Here is a 17,157-nt window from a genome sequence, read left to right as displayed (position 1 = left end):
CAAATTTATGTGTGCCCAAACTCATATGTGCTGTTTTTGGTATCCAAATGTCAAATATATGTTTGTGCAAGCTCATGTGTGTGCTTTTTTTGGTGTCCAAATCTCAAATATATGTTTGTGCAAGCTCATGTGTGTGCTGTTTTTGCTTTCCAAAAATCAAATATATGTGTGTCCAAGCTCATGTGTGTGTTGTTTTTGTGTGCTAGGCAATGGAGCATGAAGCAAGTGGAGGAGGATCATGAAGAGGTGGAAGAGGATGAGGAGGACGACGAGGAAGAGCAAGATACTTTGTTTGAGGTGCCGGCTGGGGTTGGTGACAAATCAGATTTAGATGAATTTGCGGATAGTGAAATTTCTTTGTTTTCCTGTCAATATTTGATGTTTTTGCTGTGTAAAGTTCAAAGGACGTGCTGTCCAAAATTCAATAGAAATGCTGACCAATTCTTTCTCTCATATCTGTTCCATTGTTACAATTTTTGTAGAAGAATTCATAGAAGAAAGCTTATTTCTCATTATTATGACCATTTCTTAAAAAAATATACTGCTGGATGTTTCATTTTAAGCAGTATAAATTGTTTTTCTTTCAAAAAATGGGTTTAATTGCTGCAAAACAATCAAGATTGTGGACTATATACAGAGGTTCTGTCTTCTGTAAGTAAAAATGAAGACTGACAGCAGCTGGCTTTCGAGCCGGCTCGGTCTGAGCCGAGCCATACCCAAAACGAGCCGAGCCGCTTGAAGTAGGCTCGTTGGCTGAGTGAGCCGAGCCGAGCCGCTCCAGAGCGAGCCAAAGGCAGGCTCGGATCAAGCTCGGCTCGGCTCGGCTCGTGTCCAGCCCTAATCATGACTTGCTGTGTCATCTTGCACAACATGATCATCGAGAGCGAGCAAGAAGACCCAGTGTTTGACACTGAATCATACTACAGGCAGGGTCCTCTAGCCGAAGTTGATCACCAGCTACCGGCAACTTGGACTGCCTATCTCAGTATGCGTCAGGAGAGCCGAGACCCACAGGTGCATCATCAACTGCAGAAAGATCTGATTGAGCACCTATGGAGGCTCAAGGGGGACGCCGTGTGATGAAATACGAGTTTTTATTTGTTGAACTATATAATTTGTATTGAACTATTTGTTGTTGTACTATTTTGTTGAAGTATTTGATTTTTTTGTGATGAAATATGTGATAAGAAATAATTGTGTTGATAATTGAACGCCGAGACACGGCGAAACCACGCCGAATATGGGCCTATTCTCGTCCATATGAGCCCTTTATTCGCCGAAATTGGGCTGCAAAGTGGGCCAATTTCGGCGCCTAGGGGCGAGCTGGGGGCGACGACTGGGCGCAAAACCGCCCCCAGCGCCGAGTGTATCGCCGGCTCGCCCTCAGGGGGCGATTTTTATGCGTCCTGGGAGGGGGGCAACGGCTGGAGATGCCCTAAGACCCACGTCACCTCCCTCCCTCCCTGGTCGTGCCGCGCCGCGCGCGCACAAGGGCAGGAACGTACGCACGTCATGGCCCGGCAGCCGACGCACCTCACCGCGCGGCTTTGGCTTTGCTTTTGCCCGGCCGACGCAGCAGCGGGCAGCCGGATCAGCAGCTCGCAGGGCAAGGGTTTGGACGGTTGTGGCCAGGCGCGCAGGCGCAGGCCGTGCATGTCCCCCCGCCCGCCCACGTCCCTTTCCTACCCAACCCACCCACCCACACACGCGCGCTCCACCACCCCTCTTTCTCTCGCCCGCAGTCCCGTTGCACCGGAACGGCAACTGCGCGCGCATGCATCGGCCCAACGTTGCACCGTCGGTTCTAATTTTCAAATGCTCGTGCGCGCGAGCTGGTGTGTGTATGCTCGCACCGTTTCTCTCTTCCGCGCGCGCACGGCTCCACTCCGTCGGTCGGATCACGTATCGGCGTGAGAGCTCGTGCATGCATGATCGTACCGTATGCGCGGCCACCGGATCACGTGCATCCGCATTCTAGAGTGACGAGCTTTGAAACCCAAGCGACATACTACTCCTGCCTAGTGAAACTCTGTGCCCGACGACCGCTAAAAACCAGCTTCACCATACTTAAGCCCACTCTACAATCCACATGCTCATATATGCCTTCATCATCTCGAGTATCGGCGGATGGCTTTTCGTGCATCACACTTCTCCGCATGGCACATCCCACCGTGAGATTGCTCGTTTAACGGCAGGGGGCGGTTTTCCGGCGATCGGAGACACACCAGATCGTCCTCCTCGACAATGAGGGGTTTGTGGTGGACTCGTGGGTGTGTTGAAAGGGAGAAATTTTGGCTCCATGCACCATGGTGCAGTTTCCGTGTCACGTTGCACATCTATGTGAGCCATGTCGACACGAGCAGGGGCGGAGCCAGCCCTGCGGGTCGCCTTCATATACATTAGCAGTCATATATAGTAAACTGCTACAGTGTACAAAGGATATGGGCCTCACGCCCCAAGCCTCGGCCTGTCTCCGCCACTGGGCACGAGGAGATCTACTTGATCTGCGGGCATGGCGGAGGGTGAGCGAGTAAATGGAGCATCTACTTCCCACCCCCAGCCCCGGCGAGGAACGTCGTTTCAAGATAGCATTCATTCCGCGCTTCTAACCCCTTGCGTTCTCAGCGACACTCTTCCCCCCAAATTTGTGTGTTGAGTTCTCTGGCACCGGCGATGGTGGAGAACTGGAGATGGTTGTCAGCGACGAGAAGCTGGGGAGGTTCGTGCGTGCCGGCGGCCGTTCCCATCGTTCATTGCTGTTGCACAGGACCAGATCCCCCCTGGAACCATCCACCCTCACAATTCACGCGCGCGGCTTCATCTCCACCTCCACGGACGCCCTGCCACGCGCGCATCCCATTCCATTCGTTGTTGCTGCACACGACACGATCAGATCCATCCACCTAGAACGATCCATCGATCGACCTGGCGCTAAATCACGCGCGCATCATTCCATCCCGCCCCCCTCCCGCGCACCACTGGGCGCCAAATCAACCAGCAGTAAGGATGGTCCACTCAAACGGGATTTGAATAGACGAGACGATTTTCGTGCAAATCGGATGAATTTCATTAAACTGGACCGCATTCATTACATTTTCAACATATTCATTAAACAAAAGCGTCTGGATCCTGACCTAGTCTAAATCACCTCCGGCGCACATCCTCCAAGTTTTTGTTGTCCTCCTCCGTGCCCATGCCCGCAGTCGTGAGCCCGAGAATTGAAGTTGCGGTCGCCAGCGAGGAAGAATAAGATATGGGACACCGACTGGCCCACATGGGACACGAGGCGCCGTTGTCTCCCATATTCTACTCTTCCTCGTTGGACTCCGCTGGCTGAACGTGGACGGACTGACATCATGGTCGTAGCAGCGCCAATAATGACACACACACTGCCGATGTTCCCGTCCTCGACCTCCAGCGCCATCTACACGTCAGGCGTCGCCGCACGAGCGTTGCACATGACCTCGTAGAGCGCTCTCTGCTCCTCGAGGAAGTTTGGGTTCTTCGTGGCCATGGCCGACACAACCTCCTCGCTCGCGAATTCATCATAGATCTGGCCCTCTGTCGACCAGTGATTCATGAGGGCAAAGGTTGTAGCGATGCTCCTCCTGTGACATGTTGTTTTCTGGCAAAAAAAGAATAACGTAGCCATCAATGTGATGGTTTTGTGCAATCTATAATACCTAAATAGTTCATCCTCACTATTGTATTTCTCTTGACATGTACACTATCCACCTCAGCAATGAGCCACATCAGCCATACTTTACCAACCTCATGAATTCATCGGATGGGCCACGTCAGCAATGTTTTTCTTAAATCCTTTATTTTTACTCTGATCGTGTATGAGTTGTTCTTCGGCTGGAGTGCTTCACCCGGACGTCTCCCCAATTATTACCCAACGATTATTTCCCACTATTCTCTTCAGCTACTACGTCAGCTTTTCATCTTCTCCACTAAATAAAGAGTAACGGATGGAGTTATCCTCCCTTTTTAAGCAAATGAGTATGTCCGTACTTTCATGTCAGTTTATCGGGCGCTCGAGTGGATTTGCTTGGTAACCAAGTTCGCCCATAGAAAAACAATTTGCTGGTCCGACCAAGTTGAAGCCCCGCCGTCCCTTTACCACCACCGTCTTGGACAGGGTGAATTAAGAGGAGGAGTCGACCCGAAGCTCCCGAGCACCAGTGAAGGGCTTCATGACGCGGCGCATGTAGGCCGTTCTGTATGCGCTCGGTGATCAAAATTATGGTGCCATCTGCGGCGCATCCACCGTATGGATCGATGTAGCCCTTGCCGACGAGTCGAGGACCTTGCCGACGAGCAGGTAACTAATCACTTACATCGATCCCCGTTTATATCTCTCAAATTGACCTCGCCGTACTGTCGATTCTGCTTCATACACCATCAAGTTACAGTACTAGGCGAAATTTCTTACTAATTATATTCACAGGAGAACGAATTTTCGTATTGTTTGCAATCCCCGCTGATGCATGTTTATTGATTTGTTTTGTTTTGCTGTTGTGCTGTTTGCTGTTGTGCTGTTTGCTTTGCTACATCAGTACAGGGCATAGATGGTTATGGCACTTGGACAGGTGGAGTTCTGAAATTTATTTGACATGCACAATATCATAACTTAATTATTCTTCTTACTCTAGATCAGATTGTCAAGCAGTTCAAGCAATTCTTGGACACTGCAGATTGTTTCTCTAGCTTTATGGGAGACCATACGAAATTCATGTTTACAATTCTTTGACACTGCAGATTGTTTCTCTAGCTTTATGGGAGACCATACGAAATTCATGTTTTAATGTTTACTTCAAAGCATATGTTGTATCACCATCAAGTCTCGGATTTACCCAGGTAAGTAAAAATAATAATTATGCTTCAAGTCATGTAGGCCTTCCATGCAAAAAAAAAACTCATGTAAACATTAATGTTGGCTGATGTTGTCATGAAAATAGTAGATACATGGACCATCATATTAACGTAAATACATATCTCAATGCATCATTTGCTGATTATAATTTCTAATTGTTACTTTGTTCTAAGTAAGAAATACAAAAGTGCATTAGTAAGAAATTTGTACAACAAAAACTACTTACAGCTATCTGTGGTTGTTATTAGAAGGGCAAAGGGAGCTACGCCTAACTCTGGCGCTCAGAAACATAGTCTAAGTATCAGGGCCTATGACCACCCTGCAAGGCTCCAAAAAGGTACCCCCTCTGATCTAAAATACATATATTTTTGTACGGGAGGAGTATTTGTTTCCCTTACCATGTCCTCGATGTAGCTCCAAGGACATATTAAAGTGATGTCACTTCACACACGTATTCCTCTCCCTTTTTTTGTGTGTGATCATATATTCAATTTTATTTTGTTAATCATTGATGCCCGCTGCTTTTTTCATTCAGCTTGATGCTCAACAAATTGTTTTGGGTACAAGAATTGTGTTATTACTCACCGATGTTGCTTATGCCGTGCAACTATACTCCACGAAATGCGCCTTAGCAAATTTCGTACCTTTAAGCAGATTTCTCGGTCAAGAATTTTGATCATTCGTGTGCCCCCCCCCCCCCCCCCCCCCCCCCCATTTTTCATGAATGGAAGTTTTATCATAGTTGCCAAGCATCAAATTATGTTGTCCTCTTAGATCAATCTTCAAGTTTTGCTGTAAGTTGACTGCCGCCCTGAACTTTGCGTTTGAAAGTATTAACTCTACATCTCCCCGTTGCAATTTGTCAGAAATGAAGATGTACTCCACCAATTTGAAACTATTTTTCTCGCTTGCTTTTAGGGAAACTCTTTTATTATATGTATGAACTGGTCACAATGAATTCATCCTTTGTTTTTCAGTAGAATAATATCAAAATATTTCATGTTGCGATAAGGTGCCATATTACTAGAGAGTAATCTACATTGGACTGTTATATGCCTTTCTAAAAAAGATTGACGTGTATACTAAATGTGTATTGTGATTGGATTGCATCTGAGTTGCATTTTATATTTATCATGTTACCGTTGTAGAGTGCATGCATTCTCACTTTTGAGTCATGTATGTATACAATTGCGCCATAGATATATAATTTATGCTCCATATCGTGATTCAAAGTGTTTTTTCTAAATCGTCCACTCTTCTTCTCTGTCTTTTTGCAACGGACTATCTTCTAATTCACATAGCAGTCTATGTCGGCATTTTTCTTCCTACTGTTCTTTTGCAGTTGTTCGTCAAGGATTCAGCGTAACTGAAGCGGTGTTATTTCACTGAATCCCTTCATTTTGTATTTTGTGACAAGAGTAGATAGTAGAGATCCAGATCCTAAGATGGTTGTCAAGATGAAAGCTTGTAATGTCACAAGCTTGTCTTTGTGGTAACTACTAGTACAAAATACAAGATGGGAGTTTCAGTGCCGTAAGATGGTAGATATCCATGTTACGACTTACGACACTACAATGGGGATGTACAGGTACAGTAGAGCAGTTTTGTAACAGCATTCCATAAGATGTTTGTGTTCCGTTCCGTCCCGTCCGAAAAGGAAGAAGGTGAACATTGGCAGTAGTTGCTCCCTCCGTACCTGCCCATTGAAAGGAGAGATCCAAACGATCAAAAACCATTGCACAGAAATGAACCCAAGGGAAGCAAGGGGAGATGAGAGTCAAACAGAAGGTGGCAGCACTGTGAAAGCTTTATTGGCTGCTTTTCCACACCCCACTACCTCCCTCCCTCCCTCCCCTGGTCATGGACATGGTCGTGTCGTGTGGGTTCTGGGGATATACAGTATTCTACTAGTCTGCTTTGCAGGCACGGCAGGAAGATCAGCGGAGCACAACCCCAGACCTGCGTCTCGATCCTCCTCTGTCGCCTGCCTGCGTCTGCGTGTTACTGTTGCCCAACCCCAACCCCAATCCCAAGGGAAGCCAGGGAAGGTAAAAGTTGGTGGGGGAGGGAAGGAAAGGGATGCAGGGACAATGCCCATTGCCAATGAATGGAAGGAAGGAAGGCCGAGAAGGGACCAGGAGCCAGGTGCGACTCATCTGCTTGCTCTGGTGCATGGCCCGCGCTGCCGACCCGACCCGGGCGTGGCCTCCCTCTCCCTCTCCCTCGCTCGTTGCTCTCACTGGTCGCACGGGCCTACATGCTTACATGCCAACTACACCTTCGTCCTCTTGCTCCTCTCTCGAACACGCTCCTTGCGTCCACTGTTGCACCAGACCACGGCCCACAGTAGCTCTCCCCGCCGCTTCCCGAGCCGCTCGGAAGTAGGCTGCGTGCTCGCCCGCAAGCCCACAGGTGCGCCCTACAGCCTCGCCCTTGATGGCACTGCCCACAACGACGCCGTCAAGTCTGTTCTCACCGGAGGACTCGAGAGCCGGTCGGAAATAGGCGGCGGTCGCTCACCCGCCGCGTGCATTAGGTCGCGACCGCGACGAGGCCCTCCATCTCCATGTGCTGCAGCGACGCGATGATCTCGGGCAGGGGTGCGTCTCCTAGTACGCGTCTGCCCATCGGTCTCTCCATGCCCGCCGCCGGCTGCACCATCGTGTACAGGACACCGCCGGCCCGTCCGTGCCTGTTCCTCACGTCTCCGTCCGTCCGGCAAGTGCGCGGCCTACTTCGTACGCTACGCACCCACACCGTGCAAGGCGAGGTGATGGCCGGCGGTGCAAAAAGGGAGCCAAGCTGATCGGGATTGCATCACGGCACGAAGATGCACGACCTCCTTGGTTCTTTGGTTGACTGTACGACAGAAACTTCTTTGATTCATCACGCTAATAATCAATGGCTTGTAGTTGTCGGTGACCTTGTGGGTGACACACAGCCAGCAGGGGAAGGAGACAAAGCACTCGGCCGTGCAAACGCCGGTGAAGCAGAGCATGCGGGCGAACACACTCGCCGATCGAGAGAGCCGTCGCGCCGGTGCTCTACTGCAGCTCATCTGACGACCTCGTCAACTGTTGGGAGGGCACAGTGACCACGCTCTTGGAGAAAATTAACCAGGGACGGCACCGCGACTAGACTATGGTGAGCGCGAGACAGGCACACCGTGTGTCCAGTCGGCGTGACGCTCGAGCTGGAATACAACTAGGTGGCCGCCTACATGGCTACGTACATGCCAAGACGCGATTCCTCTGTACGCGAACGGCATCACGCGGCAGGCGCAATCGGCGGTGAGGTTCGGTCATTGGGCTGCGAGCTGTACATGGCGGCCTTCTCCTAGTGTTCCTCCCACTCCACCTTGGGCGCTCCACCGGTACACACATCTGCCAAGAATTGGGATAGATGATGAATATGACAGGTGGACCAACTTAGTTAGTGAGACTAGCAATTGACCCCGGCCAGGATCATAATTTTTCCGATGCACCAAACGGATTCAGGGTCTAGGTTCATCGGGACACGGTCCGCCGCTACCTTCTGCAACACCTCACACTCGCGCTGCCTCCGGCGGCAATCCTTCCGGGCAAGGTTCTTCACCTTGCAAGGATCCGGCGATCCGTCGCCATGCCAGGGTGCCCGGCTGATTCAGCCGAGGCATCATCCGTGGCCATGGGGGAAGACAGGGTGTCGGCGACGGCAGACATGGACAACAAGCAAGGGAGGGAGGCGGGAAATGAAGGACGAAGGCGGGAGGAGCTCAGTCGAAGTGGAAGGACTAGTAAATTAGCAGAGGATTTGGGATGGGTCCAACTTGACAGAGCCGACGTGGCGGGCGCCCCTATATCTGTCCCAGATATAGGCTGAGTATGGAGAGTGCCGGTCAGTCCGGTCATTTGGGTTGGATATAAGACATCCGATTAGATGACAATTTTTTGTCCGGTTAGTGACCGGGTAACCGGCCTGGGTGTTTGCGGTGGATTGGAGGGCGCCCGTTGTAGATGCTCTAAAGGGGACACAAATCCTCTAACGTACGGCCCACTGCCGTTGTGCCACTGACGTGTGGTCCCGGGACCACATGTCAGTGGCCGTCACGGCACGTCAGAGGAGATGTGTCCCTCTAAAGGAGCCATGGTGGCAGTTAAAAAAAACGTACTACATGTCATCAATATCATTAGATTCCACGCGTGCAAAAACAAAGAAAAATAGACTGAAGAAAAAACATCTTGCGCAGAATACGCTCAGTACGATCTACGCATGCAAAGGAAAAAAAAGAGTAGAAACGTCCACATTGAGCAGCCGGAGCCTCATGTAAACCCGGGCAAACGTTGGGCTGGGCCGGGTCTTGGACCGGGCTTGTAAATTCATTTCTCGAGCTCAAACTCGGGCCGAAGTCCAAAATACTCTCTGTTTTCAAGCCCAAGCCCAGCCCAAAATCAAGCCCAAAGCCCAAAAGCCTGGCCCAAATGCTGTTTTTTAGTGTGTGTGTGTGTGTGCAAGGCCGGCCCGAAATACATGACAAGAGAAGCCCGAGCCCGACCCGAACACTTTTTTTAGTGTGTGTACGTGCAAGGCCGGCCTGAAGCCCAACCCAAAATACAGGAAAAGAGAAGACCGAGCCTGGTCTAAAAGTCAAGCCCGGTCAGGTTTTTCGGGCCGGTTGTCCATGCTGTTTAACCTCATGCATGCAGTTCTATGGCCGATTAACCAATGGCATGCAACAAAAAGCAAACAACCAATTCTCTTCGCAAGACAAAACGCAAGTTGACCCAAAATAGAATGGGAGCGACTACAAATCAATCGACTGACTCAAGAAAGTGGCCAGTCGATTGGTGCAAAACTTGAAAAGAATACAACCCAAAAGAAAACTGACTGACCCAAAACTAACTTTTTGTTTGTTTGTTTGTTCTGTTATTTGTTTAGTTTAGAAAGAAAACTAGGTCTTCCTCCTTGCCCCTTCGCTTTCTTGCTCGACACCCACACAGCCGCCATCATGGAAGGAGAAACAAAGCTCAGATCTCCTGCTGTCTTTTGATCTTTGTGCACAACTTCTCCACACGATTCTTGCTGGCAACTTACTTCTCCTTCGATCCCCCAAAGTTTAGATCCTTTGTTTCACACACAGATCATAGATCTGCTAAAAAATTGGATGATCCTCTATTTCATACCCAGACCTGTCAGCAGGAAAAGAAAAACGAAGAAGAAAGAAACCTGGGGATCAAAGTGCTTCTGGTCAGTCAAAGGTACTCCCTCCGTTCTAAATTACTTGTCTTGAATTTGTCTAGATACGGATGTATCTAGACTCATTTTAGTGCTAGATACATCCGTATCTAGACAAATCTAAGACAAGTAATTTGGAACGGAGGAAGTATATTATGATCTGCTGCCCACCTCCAGTAATTTGTGTCTGGATTTTATTTTAGATGCTGCATCTTGTGAAACCACCTGCAAAAATACCCAGATCGTAAATACCCACATGTTTTGCAGTAGAAATAGGTAGTCAGATGCATGATCATGAAACACACTATAAAACCGGAAGTGAACTGTAATAAAAAATCAACCAAGGAAAAATAAGACACCCATCCTTCTCATGTACACTGATTTATTTAGCGAGGCATTCCTTAGAATGTTGTAGCGTGCTATTTTTTCTGTGATGCAAAATGGATAATGAACAGTGTTAAAAAAACTAGGCATGAACCAGAGAAGGCGTCACGGTAGCACTCCAAACACACAGGAGACCAACTCCGACGAGCCCTCCTCTCCTCATAACCACCGTCCGTACCGACCCAAACCCGCAGAGCACCACCGCGGCGACGGCAAGCTAAAGTAGCCTCTGTCCTCGATCCGGACAGCCATGGGCCCATGGCGGCCGTACCCTTGCCTCTCCCTCCGGCATCTTGGAGACAGAGGCCTCTCCTCGCAGCTCCGCCCGAGGGATCCAGCCTCCGCTCCTCCCGGAATCCCGTCGCCTCCCCGCAAAGCTCTCGCTCCCCTCTCCAGAGCCGCGTGCGCGAGGCGGGGGTGAGGAGTCGGGCCAGGCGCCCCGCGACTGGAGCGCGCTTGGGGGCGACCGACACTGGACGGGCTCCTGGGCTCCGCGCCTCCGCCGCCCTGCTCGGCTGCCGAGGCGCGGCACTCGCGGCGGCCGAGGAGTCCATCAAGGCGTCCGGGTTTGGGCTGCGGGTGGCGGCATCGCTGCAGAGCCTCGGCTGGCCCGACATCACCGTCGTATTCACGCTTGCCACGTTGCCGGTGCTCGAGCTGCGGGGAGCTATTCCGGCTGGCTACTGGATGCAACTCCATCCCGTCCGACTCACCGGCCTAGCAGTTTTGGGGTATTTTTTCATCTCTCTTGTTCCTTTGATAATGTGAGATCTAGTGTTTACCCGCCAAATGTTCGATGAATTGCTGGTGCTGCACTGACTAAAATTCACTTCAGACTTACCATTCTTAGTTTGCATTTAAAATAGGGCAAGTTTGTACACAACTCGAAACCAACTAGTAGAAAACCAAAGAAAAATACATGCCACTACTCTCGATCAACCTGGCCTATACACTGAAGGTCAGCACTCAGCACTCACTAAAGACATGCCCCATCAGAGGAGGCCTGGGCATTCTGGAAAATCCCACGGCAGCGCTCCTACCACAGGTGACTACATAAATAGCCATGGACTCCATCTTCTGGCATTGTGGATTTCTGACTCCATCTGAAGGTTTTCTCCACCGGCAGTGACAGAAGATCTCACGGCAATGGCAAAAGGTCTAGGATGAGAGGTGAAGGCAAACCGAATTTGCTTAGCAATAGAACATCGCAACATTAGATGGTTCACCGACTCAAGCACTTGGTCACACATCATTGTGCGGCCATCCTCTCGAATGCAGCCCGTCCGCAGTCCAGATTCTGTTCTGCAGGAGAAGCCAGAGAAAAAATGTGCACTTCTCCTATAGCTCCAACACTCCAAATCTTCAGGAGGTCATTACAATGAATTTTGTTGAAGAACTGCTCATCATACGTAGACACCGCCAAGTAAGAGTTGCAGGCTGTGAGCTTTTAAGATACGTAGTCTTGGTTTTCAGATAGCTGACCCCCTCACATTACACCAAATATGCAAGAATATGTCAATTTCCTCCTCCAAGTTAATCCTTTGAAGGCCCTTCATCCACTCCCCCGCCTGCCCCCGATCCCATCACAACAGAGATTCTTTTCCTATAGGACAACCGGTATAAGCTGGACGCCATATCTTTCTGAGGCACTCCATCGAGCAAACCGTTGAACCAGAATGAGGCTCGCCTTTTCCCCATTCTCAATGTGAATCGAAGTGCAGGTCGCAAAGAGCTGCTGATCGGTCGCATTGCAAGGAACAAGCAGTCCTTTCCAAAGTCTGTTCACATTGTCCCAGTTGAACCATAGCCATCTTAACCGCAATGCCCTGTTAAAGTGCTCCAAATCTTTTACTCCTAATCCCTAACAGTGTTTAGACGAGCAGACTTTCACCCAGCTTACTAAACGCTTGCCCCCATGCGCCTCTTATCCACACCAGAGAAAACTTGTCCTGGTCTTGTCTATCTTTTTGATAATCCACTTGGATGGTGGAAAAGCAGTGAAGAAATAGGTTGTGAGCGCAGTCAGCACAGAATTGATAAGCATTAGACGCCCCTTTCCAGACATGAATTTTACCTTCCATGGCTTCAACCTCCCAGCAATTCTGTCGTAGAAAGGTTGGCATTCAATTCTTCTACGGGTCCTGGTGCTGAGAGGAAGCCCTAAATAGTTGCATATCAACGACCCCAGCAAACCACCAAAAGCAGATAAAAGATCCTGTAGATCCATGTGGTCATAGCGAAAAGGATAGGCCACACACTTGTTGAGATTCACCTGAAGACTAGAGCATTGCCGAAAAAATGAAGGAGGCCCGAGGCCATAGCAAGCTCCTCCATTGATAGAGTTCAAGAAGAGAGTGATGTCATCCACATAAAAACTGTTCTCATCTTCTCAGCTCTTTGCGTGACAGGGGATAAGAGGCCATGACCAAGCTTTGGTCAGAATGCACTGTAAAGGTTCCAGAGCCAAAATGAAGAGCATTGGGGAAAGCGGGTCTCCTGTCTCAACCCTCCCCTATGAATAAAAGTGCCATCGGGCTTCCCATTGAGCAGAACTCTTGAAGACGAAGAACTCAGGGTCAACGTAAAATGACCCCTCCAACGAGCACTGGAACAATAACCCTGCCTCAAGCAGAAAAATCAAACCCCTTAGCGAAGTCCAATTTGACGAAAAGTAGATGTATTTTCTTCAAGTGAGCTTCCTTCATAATGTTCTTCACAGAGTTATCTTGGATCGACCTTTTCTTAATGAAGGCGATTTGGCTCTCAGAGATCAGGGTATGTAGCTGCAGGGCAAGGCGAGAAGCAATAAACTTTCACAATATCTTAGCAATACTATGCATATGACTCACAGGCCAGAAGCAAGAGGTGAAGAAGTCGCATCCTTTTTGGAATGAGAACAATATTGGTAGTATTCAGCACTTAAGCAAGTGCTAGTGATCACCTCTCAACTCATGCATTTGATTTAGGGCAACCAGAAGGTCCGAGCACACGATATCCCCACAAGTTTTGTCAAAATCCCCAATAAATCCATCCGGGCCCGGAGCCTTCTCAGCATGGAGATGGAGATGGCGTCTTTGAGCTTCGTAAGCGAGAAATTATCATCAAGGTGTGGAAGATCAGCCAAGGGGAGTTGCAGGAAAAAAATCTCAGTTAAGCCCCATAAGGTCCCTGGCAAGCCTCCCCGAGCAGGGAATTGAAGTGATGCAGCAGCACCTGAGCTTTAGCATCATGGTCAGACGTCTCTTCACCCCTCAAAATTTTCAGAACAGGAATGCGATTCTTCCTCCTCTGCGTCATTCGCTTTAACGTGAAAAACTTTTGTGTTTGCATCTCCAGACTTGATCCACATAATACAAGATTTCTGATGCCATCTCATTGTCAAGCGTGATTTCAAGAGAAAACAAAGGTTTCATTCCTTAGTGAATAGCTCACGTTCCTCCTAATCAAGGTCCAGCTGGAAAATCACCTCAGTGGCTACTTCCTTTCTGAATCTCACTTCCTTCTTTAATCTTGTGTATCACAATTTCAGAGCATGAGCGGTTCTTCACAGCTTGATGTGCAGAATCTTTACATCATCCTTCGAGCGAACATGTTTAGCCCAGCCTCAAGCACCTTCTCTCTGAATCCCTCCATCCTTAGGCAACAAGCCTCTAATCTGAACCCTTTATAGTGCTTGACATGCATCTTCTGGGGGATCATTGGGCAGTGATGCGAAATGACAGTTGAGGCCAGAGACAACTGATATTACAAGTGGCTCGACTCCCAAGACTAACACGATCGATTTTGAAATGAACTGAGTTCTCTCTCTCTTTCTCTCCTTAGACCAGGTGAACCTCCTTCCATTAAGAGCAATTTCCTGGAGCTCAAGATCCTCAATCATGTTTCTAAAACAGTTATCATTCTGAGATTAATGTTGGCGTTGCTATTGTCGCTGACATGGCAAATGAGATTAAAGTGCCCAAGAATCATCCAATCAGGCAACACACTATTATTTATGCTCTTAAGCTCGTTGAGAAAAACAATCTTATCACTGTCCTCCGGAGGCCCATACACAGCAGCATCATTTGGTCAGATCAGTAATAGTACCAGTAATAAAATGAGAGTCTGAGGCATTATAGGAAATAGCAAAATCATATGTGCTGGCAACCAGGATCCGACCTCTTGTACCATTAGTAGCTCTGAAAATGATGTCCTCAGAAACTTTGCTACCCAGGACAATGGCCACAGTACTTTTATGAGCAACAGCCAATTTAGTTCCTTGAAGACATACAATGTTGCACTAGTTAACTGAGAAAAATTTCTGTAGCAACCTCCTCCAGGCGGGTTGTTCAACTCTCTCATGTTCCAGTTAACAAGCTTTATATTCTATCGTAGAAAACAACGCGGTGAACAAACAAGAAGATCGTATTGAGCATCCACCAACTGGAAGCAGCAACCAGAGGCGACATAACCAGCACAGCCGGAGACAGAGGACCACAAGGCATAATACTCCCTGCTTGGCCTTAATGACGTGGTTGATGGTTTTGCTCGAGTGGCATGCACCTTACCTTGGTTTTGCACATGCAGGTGATATTTCACCTTCTTCCTCCTCTTCCCTCCTGTCTCTGTTCTCCCTCCCCTCCACCTCATCCTATCATCGACCAATCCCGAAATCTAATCCTGTGCCACTCACACCTCGACTATCTGAGTGCCGCTGACTGATGTGCTCCAAGAAAAGGTGCTCAAGCATCTCCGGAGAATAGGAAAGGATCCACTCTGAATTGATTTCTGTAGTGTGCAAAATATAAAAGGAAGAGGGAGAGAGGTGGGCGTGATCAGGAAGAAGGTGATGTGGCTTCCGCGTGCGTAAAATTGGGATGATGTGGAAGCCAAGTGCAGACTATGTAGCGTTTGATATTAGTAGTTTTTGCATTCTGATGATTGATATATAGGGTCGTGATGGTGTCTTATGGTCAATTTTCAGTGTCGCGATAGAAATGTAGATTGCCAATTTTTTTTCCGAAACGGAGGCAGAATATTTGCCTCATCGATTAATTAAGAAGAGAGTTGCCCATTTAATAAATGGAAAACCGGCGAAAACCAATAGATTGCCAATTGTCACTACAGTGTGAACAACTTGCCATCTCTAGTGTAATTGATATTAGTAGTTCTTGCATTCTGGTGATTGATATATAGGTTTTATGGTCACTTTACAATGGCCCTATTATTATGTAAATTGCCAGTTGTCACTCTAGTGTCAGCAACTTGTCATCTCTCTTCAGAAAATGTTCAATTCGATATGTACAGAACTTGATATATACTCTCTGTTTCTCCAGGAACATGGTGCATGTGCCACTACCTTAAGAAACTCGCAACTTTCCTCTGGCAAAGAAGCGCTTGGGCAACACAGATAATGGACCTCCTCTTCGAGCGGGTGCGATGGAATGTTGCACCCGTCGAGGAGTTCCAGTGGCTCAGGCTGATGCTGTTCGTCGCTGTCCCATTCCCAGGCACCGGAGCATGGACTGGCACCATCATCTCGTCCGTCCATGGCATGCCATTCTGGTCAGGCTTGTCCGCGAATTTCGTGGGAGTGGTTCTTGCAGGGTTGCTGATAAACTTGCTCATGAACCTTGGTCTGAAGTACACCACTGGCAGTGGAGTACTCCTCTTTATTGTATCAACTATCGTGTGGGGTGCCCTTCGGGGTACCAAGAAATCGTTGAATCCACACCGAAGTGTTTTCGGTGTGCTTTGTATGTCCATTAGAGGAGTTTGTAATAACGGCTGCGCGGCATGTTTGATTGGTTGCAAAGACCGTTTTCTGCTTTTCCTCTGTGTAGTAAACTTTGAGTTCATAGTCTTTTGCTTGCGGTTATTCATCAAAGATCTAGACCGATGTTGTTTCACTGAATCTCTTCAGTTTGTAATGACAGTAGAGATCAGCATCATAAGAGCAACTCCAATGGGGCGACCCATTTCGTCCGCCCGCGTCCGTTTGGGTTGGCGCAGACAAAAGTGGCGGCCCAACGCGTCGACCCAAATTCAAATCGTGTCCGCCTGGCGTCCACGCCGACCCATTTCCAGCCTAAAATTGCGCCTGGAATGCGTCGGTGCGGACGCGAAGCAGACGCGCCGCGCGTCTCCTCGCCGTTCGTCGCGTCCCCACCCGGCGGCCACCCAACCGCCACCGGCCGTCTTATTTATGATGACCACCGACAGCGGGCCCACGTGTCAGCCAGTGAAAGCGTCCTTTTTTAACCATGCGTGCGGCGGGGTCTGTTGGGGAACGTAACAGAAATTTAAAATTTTCTACGCATCACCAAGATCACACTACTAGAAAAAGGGCTGTAGATAGGATTGACACTAATGGCGCACCAGCGAAGTAGTGCGCCACTACTATATACTAATGGCGCACCAGTTTGTGATGCACCATTAGTGTGGAAGACACTAATAGCGCACCAGAAAATAGGTGCGCCATTAGTGATAATTTTTTTTTATTTTTACATACATACTAATGGCGCATCCTACCGAAGTGCGCCATTACTAGTTTTCTAACTAGTAGTGGCGCACCAGACAGGGAGTGCGCCAGTACTGAATTTTCTTTTATTCTTTTTTTTGCAAAACTACTAATGACGCACCGCCTCACAGTGCGCCATTACTAATTTAAACTACTAATGACGCATCCTGTAAAAGTGCGCCAT

General features: G+C 48.6%; 1 pseudogene across 1 annotated transcript; it reads left to right on the top strand.

Moving 5' to 3' along the window:
* Positions 1 to 10,562: 10,562 nt before the first annotated feature.
* LOC147991563 (uncharacterized) lies at positions 10,563 to 15,954 on the top strand (annotated as a pseudogene). The gene is made up of 2 exons (XR_015603531.1): positions 10,563 to 11,205; positions 15,790 to 15,954. The product of XR_015603531.1 is annotated as an uncharacterized LOC147991563 (transcript).
* The last annotated feature ends 1,203 nt before the right edge of the window (positions 15,955 to 17,157 follow it).

The sequence above is a fragment of the Triticum urartu genome, chromosome 1A (genome assembly GCF_056163025.1).
Source record: "Triticum urartu cultivar PI428250 chromosome 1A, HENAU_Tu73, whole genome shotgun sequence".
NCBI lineage: Eukaryota > Viridiplantae > Streptophyta > Magnoliopsida > Poales > Poaceae > Triticum > Triticum urartu.
This window is presented reverse-complemented; position numbering and strand designations above follow the sequence as displayed.